Genomic DNA, 15,282 nt, shown 5'->3' on the forward strand with positions numbered 1-15,282 from the left:
CACCCACTGAACCTGTTATCTCTTTGCCACCTACCGTATCCATCCAAGAACTAGACTTTGTCTTAGGTCTATCACCCACTAATCCAAGCCTTACACCCTTTGAACACAATGAAGACCCCTCTGACCCACAAAACACCCCTGTCACTCAAACACCACCACCCTCACCCCATTCCACTCAACCATTCATGCCTAGTCCAAACCAACCTACTAGCCCTATACACTCTAGGACTCATGACTACTATGAAGGTACACATTTTGCTAACCATAGCCCTGAGCATAACATCCCTCATGTGGAGCAAGAAATAGAGGAGGTTGATACAGGGGCTAGCTTGAGAAAGAAAGTGGCAAGGAAGAGGAGAATGAGCAGAGTTGAAACCAGAAGTTCAAAGAGGAGGAGAGAGGACAGTGAGAGATCAGAGGCTGAGGAAAGGGCATCTAGAAGAAGAAAGAGGTCAGATCAACAATTTGAGGAAGGGTCAGGTAGCTTTTTGAAACCCAAGCACTTGTTTAGCACACCCTTAGCAAGGAAAACTTACTTGCAATTTTCTGAGAAAGTAGGGGTAGTACAAAAGGGTTTTTCACTACAATTATTGTTGGCCAGTCCTTCCATCAAGGCCACAATAGATTCTTTGGGTTGGGAGATTATGTGTGACACACCTAACCAATACAATCTTAGTTGGGTTAGGGAGTTTTACACTGAGGTAGCAGTCACTGATGGGGTAGACTTAAGAGTAAGAAAGACCCCAGTTTCATACTCACCCAATGCCATAAATGACCTACTAAAGCTCATCCCACCTTCATACTCTGAGCTAGATAGGTTGACAGCTGGGTGCTCTGATGAAGAGTTTGATTTGATCTTAGCTAGGGTAGCCAAGGAAAGGGATGTTTGGAGTTTTAAGCGAAGGGATAGGCTTCTAAAAACTCAATATTTGAAGCCTGAAGCCAATCTATGGTTTTACTTCATGAGGCACACCATTCACCCTACCAGCCATGATACCAATCTATGCCTAGAAAGAGTTTTGATTCTCTATTGCATCTTAGAGGCTAGGCCATTTGATGTTGGAAGGATGATATGCTCCAACATCAAAGCATGTGTGGAGAGGACTAATGGCAAGTTGCTCTATCCCTCCTTGATACATAGGCTTATGCAAAAAGCCCAAGTCCTTGCATTGCCTAAAGATGTGATGTCTATGGAGAAGACCTCCATAGACAAGAAAAACTTGGATAGATTAATGAGGGCGAATGCCAAAGTACAGCCAGATGCACCCACCTCTTCCATGGCAGCTCTAAATGATGAACTGTTGAAAGCCATGGATGATCATGCCAGCACTTTGAAGAAATCAATAGTAAAGAAGCACCACAAATTGATGAAGAAAGTGGATGACTTGAAGAATGAGGTAGACATCTTGAAGAAGGAGAGGGTACAATGGGCTGAGTACAAAATGCAGAAGGAGAGAATGCTCAGAGCTGCTGCCAAGCATGGGAAATCAAAAAGTGCAGTCAAGCTCCCACCTCCACCAAAGTCCATCTTCCTACAGCATTCAGACTCTCCTACTTAGTCTGAGTAGGACAGGTTCTAATTTCTTAACCCTTTTACATACTTATATTCTAGCTATGCATAATCATTTAGTAAGTTTAGTATCTATTTTGCTACCTTAAGCACTTACTAATTTGCTGTTTCTATACATATGGTTTACTATTTTTAGCTGTTGTTTGTTGTTTCTAACAGCATTTGGATACAACTATCAAAATCTGTTGCCTTAAAACCTGAAGCAAGGTTGTTTTTGTCCATGATAATTCCTTTGTTTTGACAGTAGTATCTTAGGTCCTATCTAGTCTAGTTGTTCCTTTGCATAGTCATTTGTTGTTTGATCTTTAGGTACTGTTTGACATTTGTTTTTGCTGTTTTTATTAGTTAATTATTGTTTACTATGTTTTACTGTTTTAGGTTTCTGTTTGAAAGCATTTGCTATCTTAACTCTTTTTGAACATGTTCTAGCCATAGTTTACCTGTGTAGTGATGTTCCTTTATATTTGTTGTTTTGAGTATGCAGTCTTAATTATGCATCTTCCTTTGCTATTTTGATTTGCTGTTTTAATCTTAGTAGTATATTTCAATAGTTTCACTTAAGGATATTGTTGCTATTTAATTTAGCACAATGCCACTTAAGCTAGCTTTGCTGTTTTTAGGAAGCATTTTAGTTTCATTTTATTGTTTGGACATTGGATAATGCTATACTTATAGTTTGCTGTCCAATTTGTTATTTTTAGATCTAGTTTCATGTTTGATTTGTTGTTTTAATATTTGCTGTTTTAAGGATTTTCCATTTTGATTTGCTGTTTTGAAGTAGATGATGTATTGATTTTGCTGTTTTGAAGTAGATGTTGTATTGATTTTGCTGTTTTAAGTCTCATGTAGCCTTATTCCATGAGCTTTCTTTATTGTTTTTTTAATCTTTTGTTGATTTGATCCTACAAGGCATGCCATGATTAACAGTCTTAAACCTTAGACTTGCCTGTGTAGTGATGTTCTTCTCTTTTTGTTGTTTTCAGTCTTATACAGCCTGAGTCAGGTATTTTCTTTGCTGTTTTGACCATGACTTGTGTTCTTCATGTTTAGCATAATCTGATTATTTTGAATCTTGTCTTTGCTGTTTTAGGTTGCTGTTTAAAATTAGATTTTTGTTATCCTTGTTGATTTTTTTTGTTTTCCTAATAATGTTGATGTTGTTTAGCTGCTTTGTGCACAGCTGCTATGACTATTTTAAGGGAGAGCCATGCTTAATGCAATCCCTTTATCCTTCCTATCCTGTGTTATATCCATCCTAGGTTGTGTCATAAGAGGACAATGGCAATCCCATTGACCGAATCCATTTGGTATTTTCATAAGCAAAGCAATGGCAATCCCATTGTTTGGTTCTGTTTGATCCATTTCCATGGTAAAACAATGGCAATCACATTGTTTAGTTTAATATTACGATGTTGTTTGGAAATGCAGTCCTCTGGTTGACTGTTGACTTGGTTTGAAACTCATTCCAAGTACCACATCCTGCCTCTATGGTCAATTTGACTTAGAGTTGGATTGTTGGTTTTATTTAAATCCTTCATTTGAGTCTTTGAGTCCTTTTATTTTCACAAGATGACCAAGTCACACTTGTGATTTCTCATCTTTGCTTTTATGTTTCATTTTAGGATTTTGGGCACTGATTTTAAATAGCATATTTTCTTTTAGCCATATATGCACCAAAAATAGAGTAAATAATGAATTTGTTGTACAAATGCTTGAATTGATGCCATAGCCACAATAATCCAAAGCTTAAACCATCTTTGCCTTAAAATTGAGCCTCTAGAACTAGCCAACCATTTCTAAAGCTTGAACTTGATTCAATTGGGCTTTCATTTCAATTTGGCCAATTTGTAGCCTTCATACATTCACAATGAGGACATTGTTTCCCTTAAGCTTAAACTATCTCTGTGGGAACGATATCTGGTATTTTACCATTATTACTTGTTACGAGAAGACATTAGTTCGAGGTGTATACTTGCGCCGAGTTCTATTTTTGTGCTGAAATCTAAGGTTGAATAAACCGACGAGCACCTCGTTTTGTGATTTTAACTATGTGTTGCAGGAGGTGCGGATGGTAAGGGAAAGGGGGAAATATAAATATTTCTCTATATGCATTTCTGCCTGAAGATCTATCTTTGATTTACAGTTTTGATTGAGTAGTACAAGAAATGTATTTGAATTTTTGAACCTTGTTTTTGGTCATGATAGATTCTTGTACTAAGGGACCTGAATGAGATAATATCATGTATTTCTTCTGTATGAAATATTTGTTACATGCAATGTGTGGTTTGGGGTGTTACAGAAAGTGGTATCAGAGCCTGAGTTTAAGAGATTTAGGTATTTAACAGCATGATATCTAGACTTAAACTGTTTTTATTGCATGTTAAGGGTCCCGGACATAGTTAGCTCCATTGAAAATAAATATGATGAGTTGAAAGAACAGTGTGTAACGTAAATTTTAATTACATCTGGTCAGTGTAATTATGAATTTACAGGTACACATCTGAACTTGAATACTTCATTATATTTGGGAATGTTAATACGTGATTATTAACACTAAATTTTACAGATGTCTAGCCAAACTAGAAGATCTGAAAGAACGGCTCGTCCAGAGTCTGAAGAAAGGGAAGAGTCACCTGTTAATCTTCCAACTAGTACATCTGGAAATAGAGGTCGGGGAAGAACAAAGGGACGAGGTAGAGGAAGAAATCAGTTTCAGGGAAGGGGCCGAACCGAAATGCATTCTGAACATGAAGAATCCCACTATGGGAATGTTCAGGAGATATCGGTGCCACATCCTGAATATGTAACCAGGGATATGTTGGCTGAGAAAATGGGAAAGTTGCGGGGAACTTTGACTTCTATTATGGGAGTTCCAGCCAGGGTAGAAACAGAAAGAGTGGAAGTTCATCCCTCTGTTCCAGTCACCCATAACAAGGAAGGAGACATTAAGATGTTTTTGGCATGCAAACCACCAACCTTTTCTGGGGAGAGAGATCCAGTGAAAGCTATGTGCTGGATCAAGGAAATGGAATTTGTGTTCAACACCATTTGGTGTCCGGAAACAAATAAAGTTCGGTTCGCTGTCTCAGTATTAAAATCAAATGCTCTATTTTGGTGGGAAGTTGAATCATTGGCCAGGACGGATGTTTTACAAACATTATCCTGGACAGAATTTGTGAATCGATTTAAAAAACAGTTTTGCCCTAAGACAACTGTACGACAAATGGAAGAAGATTTTCTTAAGCTAGAGCAAGGAAATGGAAGAGTTCGAGAGTATACCGAGAAATTCATTGAATACTCTCGATTTGCCGAGCACTATGTTTCATCAAAATCCAGGAAGATAGAAAGGTATATCTGGGGTTTGAAACCCTCAATCAGAGAGTTTGTAATTGCCATGAACCCCAATACCTTTTCATTGACGGTAGGCGCGGCTGAAGTGACCGAACGAAATAAGAACCAACAGCCAGAAGGAAAGATTGTAGATAAGAGAAAATGGGAGGGGTCTTCATCTTTTCGAGGGCCGAAAACTGTAAGATATGATAAAAAAACCCGAGCAGAAGATAAGTGAGAATGTCTGCTCACAGTGCCGACAGGTTCATCAGGGTGAATGCAAGATGGACCCAAGGAAATGTTATGAGTGCGGTGAAGCAGGTCATCTATCTAGAAATTGCCCAGCTAACCGAAGGTGTTTTAATTGCAATTCTTTGGATCATATTCGATCGAATTGTCCATTGCTAAGAACTCCACAACTGACAATGGGGAGTAATGCGTCGGGTACTCGGGGAAGGCCTACGGTAAATAGAGGAGGGCAAGGAGGGGCGCAAGGACAGTCCTTCCAGATGACTAAGAACGAGGCAGAAGCATCACCAGATGTAGTAACAGGTACATTCCTTCTAAATTCAATACGTGCTAAGGTGTTATATGACTCTGTGCAAACTTTTCGTTTGTATCACCATTGTTTGCTCAAATTGCATGTTTGAATTCTGTGTTACTTAATGACGAATTAGTAATTGATACTGCTAATAGTCAGAAAACTGTTACTAGACTATTCAATAACTGCATTATCGTTATTGAGGGTTGTGAGCTACCGATTCAGTTATTTCCTATGACGATGAAAGAGTTTGACATAGTGGTGGGTATGGACTGGTTGGCAAGGTATCAGGCTAGTATTAATTGTAATAAGAAAATGATCAGAATTATTCTACCAGACCAGGGAATAGTTGTTATTTATGGTGATCGTCAGAATCACCATACCAGTATTTTTTCAGTAATGAAAGCTCAGAAAAGCATTCGGAAAAAGTGCCAGGGATGTTTGGCATACGTAATTGATCTGAAGAAAGAAAAGGGAAAAGAAGAATCGATTCCAATTGTTAATGAATATCCAGAAGTCTTTCCAGAAGACTTATCTGGATTACTACCATATAGAGTCATTGAATTTCGAATCGATCTTGTGCCGGGGGCTGCACCAGTAACAAAGGCGCCGTACCGTTTAGCTCCATCTGAATTGAAAGAATTGGTTGCACAGTTGAAAGATTTATCTGATAAGGGATTTATTAGGCCCAGCACTTCACCTTGGGGTGCTCCGGTCTTATTTGTTAAGAAGAAGGATGGGTCTATGCGAATGTGTATAGACTATCGTGAACTGAATAAGTTGACAATAAAAAACAAGTATCCTTTACCGAGGATTGATGACTTATTTGATCAACTGGTAGGAGCAAGTTATTTCTCCAAAATCAATTTGAGGTCGGGATATCATCAGCTTAAAGTCAGGGAGGAAGACGTTGCTACAACAGCTTTTCGAAACAGGTATGGGCATCATGAATTTCTAGTTATGTCATTCGGCTTAACTAATGCGCCCGCAACTTTTATGGATTTAATGAATAGGGTATGTAAAGAATACCTTGATAAATTCGTCATTGTATTTATCAATGATATTCTTATATACTCTAAAACCGAAAAAGAACATGCGGAACATCTTCGCTTGATACTGGAATTGTTGAAAAGAGAAAAGTTGTATGCCAAATTGTCCAAGTGTGAGTTCTGGTTAAGAGAAGTTCAATTCTTGGGTCACGTCATCTCAGAATCAGGGGTAAAAGTTGATCCAGTGAAAATAGAAGCAGTTGCAAGATGGGAAGCTCCGAAAAATCCTTCCGAGGTCCGTAGCTTTTTGGGACTGGCCGGTTATTACCGTAAGTTCATTCAGAACTTTTCTAAGATAGTCGTGCCATTGACTAAATTGACTCAGAAGAACGTTAAATTCCAATGGGAATGAGAACAACAAAAAGCCTTTCAATTTTTAAAAGATCATCTTTGTAGCGCACCAGTATTAACTCTACCAGATGGATCTGAAGACTTTGTGGTTTACAGCGATGCCTCAAAATTAGGGTTAGGATGTGTTCTGATGCAAAGAGGAAAAGTGATTTCTTATGCGTAAAGACAATTGAAAGATCATGAGAAACAGTATCTAACCCATGACATGGAATTAGCTGCAGTGGTATTTGCTCTGAAAATCTGGAGACACTATCTTCTGGGAACGAAATGTCAGATTTATACTGACCATAAAAGTTTACAACATTTGTTCAGTCAGAAGAAATTTAATATGCGACACCGTCGGTGGATTGAACTGGTTAATGATTATGATTGTGAAATCCTTTACCACTGAGGAAAAGCTAACGTGGTGGCTGACGCTTTGAGCAGGAAAGAAAAGAGTGGAACCATTAAAGCTATAGCAAYGAGAATGAACTTGATCCCTGATATTCGCAAGGAAATTCAGAAATGTCAACAAGAAACTATAAAAGAAGAATTTATTAAGGCAGAAAGGTTGGGTAAGATGATTTCAACCTTGGAACAGAATGATGAAGGACTAATGTGCTTTCAAGGGTGAATTTGGGTACCATGTTTTGGAGATATCCGAAACATTATATTAGATGAAAGCCACAAATCCTGATACTCTATTCATTCAGGCACCAATAAGATGTATAGAAATTTGAAACCTTTTTATTGGTGGCCAAGATTGAAGAAGGACATAGCTAAATATGTGGAACAATGTCTGACATATCTACAGGTTAAGATTGAACATCAGAAGCCGTATGGAAGCCTTCAATCTTTGGAAATACCTTTATGGAAATGGGATCACATTACCATGGATTTCGTTATGATATTAACTCAAACTCCAAAGGGGTATGACACGATTTGGGTAATTGTTGATCGCTTGTCTAAATCTGTGCACTTTCTCCCGATAAAAGAGAAATACTCTTCAGAAAAGCTAGCACAGATTTACATCAAAAATTGTAACCAGACACGGTGTTCCATTATCTATTGTCTCTGATAGAGATAGTCGGTTTACTTCAAAGTTCTGGGAAGGGTTATAGAAAGCTTTGGGATCTAAAATCCGAYTAAGTACAGCTTATCATCCGCAAACTGATGGGCAAAGTGAAAGAACTATCCAGACTCTCGAAGATATGTTGAGAAGTTGTATTATTGACTTCGGGGGATCGTGGGAAGATCACTTGYCATTGATAGAGTTTGCATATAACAATAGTTACCATTCCAGCATCCAAGCGGCACCGTATGAAGTGTTGTATGGACGTAAATGCCGAACGTCGTTATGTTGGAATGAGGTGGGTGAAAAATAGCTGACGGGTCCTGAGATTATCCAAGAAACTTCTGAAAAGATCGAACAGATCCGTGATAGAATCAAAACAGCACAAGATCACCAGAAAAGTTATGCTGACAATCATCGAAAACCGATTGAATTTGATATAGGTGATTTTGTGATGTTAAAAGTTTCGCCATGTAAGGGTGTTATCAGATTTGGAAAGAAAGGAAAGCTCAGTCCAAGGTATGTGGGGCCGTTCAGAATATGTAAGCGAATTGGGCCAGTAGCATATCAGTTAGAGCTGCTAGAAGAACTGATTCTGATTCACAACACTTTTCACGTATTGAATCTGCAGAAATGTTTGGCCGATCCGAGTCTAGCTATACCAATGCCAGAGATTAAATTAGACAGTAAGCTGAACTTTGTGGAAACACCAGAAATCGTAATTGATCAAAAGATCAGGGTGTTGAGAAACAAAGAGATAAGTCTGGTTAAAGTTCAGTGGAAGTTTCACAAAGGACCAGAAGCAACATGGGAACTAGAGTCAAAGATGAGATCAGAATACCCTTGGCTCTTTGATTAAAGGAATTCCGGGACGGAATTCTTTTGAGGGATGGATAATGTGATAACTGGATCTTAGTTATCACCCGATGTAATAAATACATGATTATCTAATTAAATGATTTCATGATAGCATGATAAATTGTTATATTTGATCATGCTAGTGTGCGAAAACTTTGTATGCATAATATGTGGGTATATATATATATATATATATGAGTATGTGTGCATAATAAGTATTATGCATGGGTGTATGTATGTAGAGAATATATATGTATGCATGTGCATGAAGTGGGTTAACATGGGAAGGGGGCTGTTTAGCCGACCTTCCAGTTTTAGAAAGATATAAAAGGAGGGCTTAGCCTCCATTTCTCTTCTTCTTGCCATTTTAAAAGTTGAGCGATTTAAAGATAGAGGGAGTTGACMGGATTTCAAGTATCTGATTTCAAGAAGGTTGTTTTCAAAAGGTTTGTTAAGGTGAGTGATTTCTAAACCTTTTTGCATAAAATTTGTTACTGGTTTTATTTGAATGTTATTTATTATTGGAAAGGAATCAGTTAATTGCTTAAGGGTTTTATCCGAACAAAGGCTGACCGGATTAAGTTTAAATCGGACTTAGCTTGTCCGGATTATTTTTAAATCGGGCAAGGGTTGAGCGACTTATGATTATTAAGTTTATACCAAGTATTTTGAATGGAGAAGTAGGAATACGACTAAATGGTGACCGGATTGTTTTAAATTGATCAAATCTTAGTCGATGTATTGTCCTGACTTGTTATTCGGACAAAGGTGTTGGAATTTATTCTAAGTGTTAAATCGGACAAGTCTTGGGCAATGAGTTGTCAGGATTTGGTAAACCGGCCAAGACTTGACCGGAGATGAAGTCCGGCCAAGCCTAGGTTAACCGGATTTGAGTTATGCCTTATGCTTTATTAATAAAAATTGTTATTTTATCATAAAATGGAAATTTAATATAAATGATTTTGGATTGATAATAATTCCAATGGCTGCGGTTTATTTGGAATAATTTTTGTGAAATGTTTTGATGAGGAAATAAGAGTGGCATATCAATGAGGGGTTTACCATGGGATAAGCGTGGCATATCAAGGAGAGGTGTAACATGGGATAAGGGTGGCATATCAAGGAAAGGTGTACATTTGATATAAGGGTGGCATTTGTATGTGTGTTGTATGATATAACTCTTTCTATTATATCCTTTAAGACTACCGTGGTCTAGAATCTTTATTTCTCTGTGATTTAAAGATTTAGGATCAAGGTTCTTATTGGAAATTATAATCTGGATGTTATTGAGGAGAAAATATCAGGTTTGGCCCGAAACTTTATTTAAACCTTGTTTGATTATAAAAGGTTTAAAAATGGCATTATATGAAACCTGATTGGTTCAAAGATATAAGATTTGAATAGCTAAATGCTTAGCTTGAAAAGTGGAAAGGATCTGGTATTATATTCCTATTTGTTCATATATTTGTTATATATATATATGAATAATTGTTTTCTATAAGGTTTTGGTGATTTTCACCCTGCAATAACATAAAAAGGGTAACTCACTAGACCTTTCGGTCTAACCCTCGTTTTGTGATTTTAACTGTGTTGCAAGAGGTGCGAACGGTAAGGGAAAGGGGAAAATATAAATATTTCCCTATATGCATTTATGCCTGAAGATTTGTCTTTGATGTACAGTTTTGATTGAGTAGTACAAGAAATGTATTTGAATTTTTGAACCTTGTTTTTGGTAATGATAGATTCTTGTACTAAGGAACCTGAATGAGATAATATCATGTATTTCTTCTGTATGAAATATGTGTTACATGCAATGTGTGGTTTAGGGTGTTACATTTAGAAATCAGATTCTCTTAATTACAAGACAAGAAGCATGGTGTAAAACCCTAACATGTTATTCTTGCTCCCAAAATTAGTCCTTTCGGCTCCCAAGATGTTATTCCCACTCTCAATGCAGTTTATGTTTCCAAAACCTACTAAAGCATCGATGTGCCTATTGATTTCCCCAAGGTTACATACCAGAGATGATGATCTGCTTCCTTCCTTCTCTCCATTGTTATTGCTTTCTGACCCTAGATAATGAAAATACTCTCGTCCCTCTAATCCAGTAAACCTCTGCCCTAGACGCTTTTTTTTTAAGTATATAATATTTATATACGGTAAATAGAACAAATAAACTCACACACCCTCCTCACCTTTGGTGAGGTAGGAAGTCAAGGACTCACATACCGCTAGGCCAAAGGCCCTTTGGTGACGCTCTCTACTTTCAAACTCTATATGGTGTGTCTGTTCTTCGTCGAAATATTAAGTTGTTACCTAATCACCTTTGTTTACCAATTTTTCTTGTTTGAGTATCATAGCATTCTTGTTGTTTCTCCATAATCTAAAAGGTTTGGAAGTCTTGTATCATCTCCATTGCGTCAATATTTTATCAGGGAGTTTTTTTCTTTATTTTTTTTTCTACAGATTTAATTTTTCATGGGACTTCATCTTTATTAAGATTGAATTTCATGGGATTTTGTCTGTGTGTAGATCGATGTTTAGGATGAAGATGTTCACGATGAAGATTTTATATGTCAATTTAACATATGTAAACTAGGTGTTCGATGAAATGCCTCAATACAACAAGACTTTCAAGCATCTCGATTCAAGCTTATATTGAGGTAAATTTTGTTATGTATTTTATTAAAGGTTTTTTTGTTTCCTGTTGATTGTAGTTGGCGTTTTTATGTGATCATGATGAGGTGAACTGCCAATGCAGTTTCTTCTACTCATTCTATATTGCGTACAACTCCATCTCAAACCAATTTCATATTCCAACAATCAAGAGATGTTGACATTTAAATTTGGATTTTATTTTCTTGCTTTAGTTACCCTCGAGAGCCACGACCCGAACATATATTTTTGTTATCAAGCTTCTCCTTCTAATTAGGTACAAACCAATTTATAATACTGCGTTTTTTTCCCCAGAGGGACAGGCATACAATGAGTAGTCTTTTGGTTTAATCCATATCAATTTTGCGGGTACGTTTTATCATTTTCTAGGTATTTCATAAAGATGGAAAAAGATGGACGATTATTGATATTGAAACATGTTTGAATTCAATGATCTTTTGCTTTCTGGACCCTCCATGGTTTTGTTTGGCTTGGGAAGTTTACGAGCTTCTGTTACATAATATTTTAGATGCATCGAATAACTATCATGAATAGAGATATATCTTTTGCTATTAACTCATTGTATTCAAGTAGTAACATCCTAAACATGCTAGAGTCCCTTCCATAATATGAACCTGCTTTCCATTTCAATCAGGCCCATCCTTCTGGATTCCATGTACAAATATGGATATAGTATAAATATGTGCCCCTTAGTTGCTCGTTGGGTTTAGACATTGTCAAGAACATGAATAACAAATAGTTATGCCAACATCAATGTTGAACATGAACAAAATCTAACTTTGCCCACATCTGCTGGATGGGGAGATGTTTTTTATTTGTATTTTTGTTTTCTGGTTTTTGTGGATCTATTGGTTTTTATGCATAACCACTTTGTAGCCGAAATATATGAAAATGGCTATTTTTGAATCTGGTTCTTAATCAAACTTAAGACTCACATGCTAGATTCCTTTAAGGGTTATATCAATTATTGTGATAGTTTATGACCTGCTTTTTTTATCTTTCAGAATTATATTTTAGGGGCTTTCAAGCCAGCTTGTAATAATTCAATCACATTAGCTGATGGCAAAACTTGCAAACAGGTATGCATTTATTTATCTCATACACTCATATTGTAAATAGATCATTAGTGTTCTTTGAATATCTGATACAGGTACTGGTTCCTCTTTTCCAAAGTCGATAACGGTTCCTCTTTTCTAAAGTCAAGAAAATATTGCAAGAAAGGTATAAATGTGATATTTGTGTTGGACGATCAACTACAATACAATCTTCTCTAAAAGATTTGTTTGTTGTTTACCAAAAGATTTGTTTTATGTTATTTACATGATTGCAACAAGATTGGAGGTTGTTCAAGGTCGAAGAACCTGGGAACATTTTGAAATTGTTCTGAGGCCATTAGATTGTAGGCACAGGTTAGTCGAAATTGATTATGTTCTATTTAAATCCTTAATTATTCTTGGTGGTGCATGTTTGTTTTAGTTTATTTCTATTTAAAGAGCCAATAGTGCCCTCTTTCTTCTGTCTACTAAGGTAGCCATTGGAATTCCGTTTGTTTATAGAATACCCCTTATGTGTGTGTTTTTATGGGTTTCACTTTACTTCAAATTCTTGAACCATCCAAAAAGATATTAATCTTGTATTCATGAATTGGATTAGTTGACCTCCAGTGTGAACTATATTGCATGATTAAATACTAAAATATAAGAACAATGTCACATGAAGCAGTATGACCTTTTGATACTCAACATTAGTTAATTCCCTTTCCAGGTGCATACTTGCAGCTGAATAGATGGTGGCCTTTTTTAGCCTCCTTTTTGGTCCTACAACAAGTAAAAGGTTGATGATTCATGATTATATCAGTTATTGGGTCATTTATCTTACTGGAGGAACATGTCAAGGGATGAGAATTGTATTGGTTAAGAGCGATGATAAGGATAGATTCGTATCCGACAAGCATTTACCAGTTAACTTGTTGCGTTCAATACTGATTTGATGGATTACAACCTTACTCGATAAAGTAAGTTTGAGTGTTGTTTCTTAGTGGTAAATGTTTCGGTAAACTGACCTCTTACATGCGTTTGTGATTTCCAGATCTTAGTATTGTTGTTGGTTTTGAACTGAAAACCCAAAGTATTGTTGATGGCTTTAATGATGTTTGTAGGTGTTGTATATATAAAGCTCAAGACATTTTTTGGTGGTTTATGAAATGTTTCCGTAAGCATATTATATTTGACAGTCATATGGAATAAATGTTTGATTGAAAGAGATGAATTTTCGATGTGTCCAGTGTGGATATGCAATCCTGGAAGTGGTTTTAATTGCAGCTACCTTATTGGCAGGAAAATGAGGAGGTGGATGCAGATGAACATTACAACATTATGGACAAACTTGTTTAATGACGATGTTGATCTTGATCAGCCTTGAAAACAATATGTCAGATGAAGTCTCATTTTGTGTTAGGTTCTGAACGGATGTCGAATTAAGTCTCATTTTGTGTTGGGTGTTGTGTCGAATTAAGACATGTCACTAATGTTGAATTAAGTCTCATTTTGTGTCGGGTTTTGAAAGATGTATTAGAGTGTCGAGTTAAGTCTCATTCAAAATATATTCCTCATTTTGTTTAATGACGGCGTTGACACATTCTTTTTGTAAAATTAGGTCTTGTGTGATCTTGTAATTGTTAATCATGTTGAATAAAAATTCACTTAGAACTAGGAATGGCCAAAAAAAATTATTTAAAATATCGTACCTCCAATGCTTGTAACTTATTTTGGATATATTGCCTTAGAAATGATTATCGATAAGATTTACTATTTAATGGGATCGGATGGTCACTTTGAATCTTATTCCTTACACATATAATTACAATTATAAAGGGGTTTGTTATTATATACACATTCTACATAAAAGATTTTTTTTATTGATGATTGCAGAAGCTACTAATACTAGCATTTCACATGGATGATTATTTGTATCTAATGTAACAGATGTTGTAGGCTTATGACATATTGAAAGAATTTGATATTTCAAAATTGAATAAATCTTAATAAACCTTTTAAATCCCGCTGCATTGTGCGGGTACACAACTAGTCCCTATTGAAAATACACAATAATACTCCTATATTATAAAATTTTTAAAAAATAATCGATATTAGTATCAAATTAATCACTTAAAAGTTCTCGTTTTTGTTTAATTTCTTTCATTCAATTTTTTATTATAATTTAATTGAAGTTTAATAAGGAACTAATTTATTTTTGGTTTAATACAATAATTTTTTAAGATAATAATTAAGTATTTTGTTAAAACTCAATGATTATCTTAATTATATTTTAGATTTTTTATATTTAAAATGATATTTATCATATATTTAATTATGTTTATCTGCATTTAGTTACACGAATTCAAATATAGAGCTTTAATAAGATATACTCATGCACATTCTACTTGTAATCTTGAATTTTAAGTAACATGCATTAATAAATAATACTTTATGCATAAAAATTATTTTTAAAAGTTTTTGTCAAATGTTTTATAATATAGTATAGATATATCTATACTATCTTATTAAGCAAATTTAGCAAAAGTCTTAAAGTCTTAAAATACTAAATAACCAAAATACCCTTTATACTCACTTTTTCACTTTTTCACCCCTCCTCTCCTCACATACACTCACCCCCTCACAACCGATTTGTTTTAAAATTATAATTTTAAATTTACACTTTATACCCCTATAATTAATTAATTAATTTACTTTACGTCCTTTACTTTTAAATGTTTCATTTTAAACCTTTATCAAATTAACATACATAATCGTATATAAATTCAAACATGTTTAAAAAATACATTTTTATTTTAACA

Source organism: Cynara cardunculus (genome assembly GCF_001531365.2).
Source record: "Cynara cardunculus var. scolymus isolate 2C chromosome LG 15, CcrdV1, whole genome shotgun sequence".
NCBI classification, from domain to species: domain Eukaryota; kingdom Viridiplantae; phylum Streptophyta; class Magnoliopsida; order Asterales; family Asteraceae; genus Cynara; species Cynara cardunculus.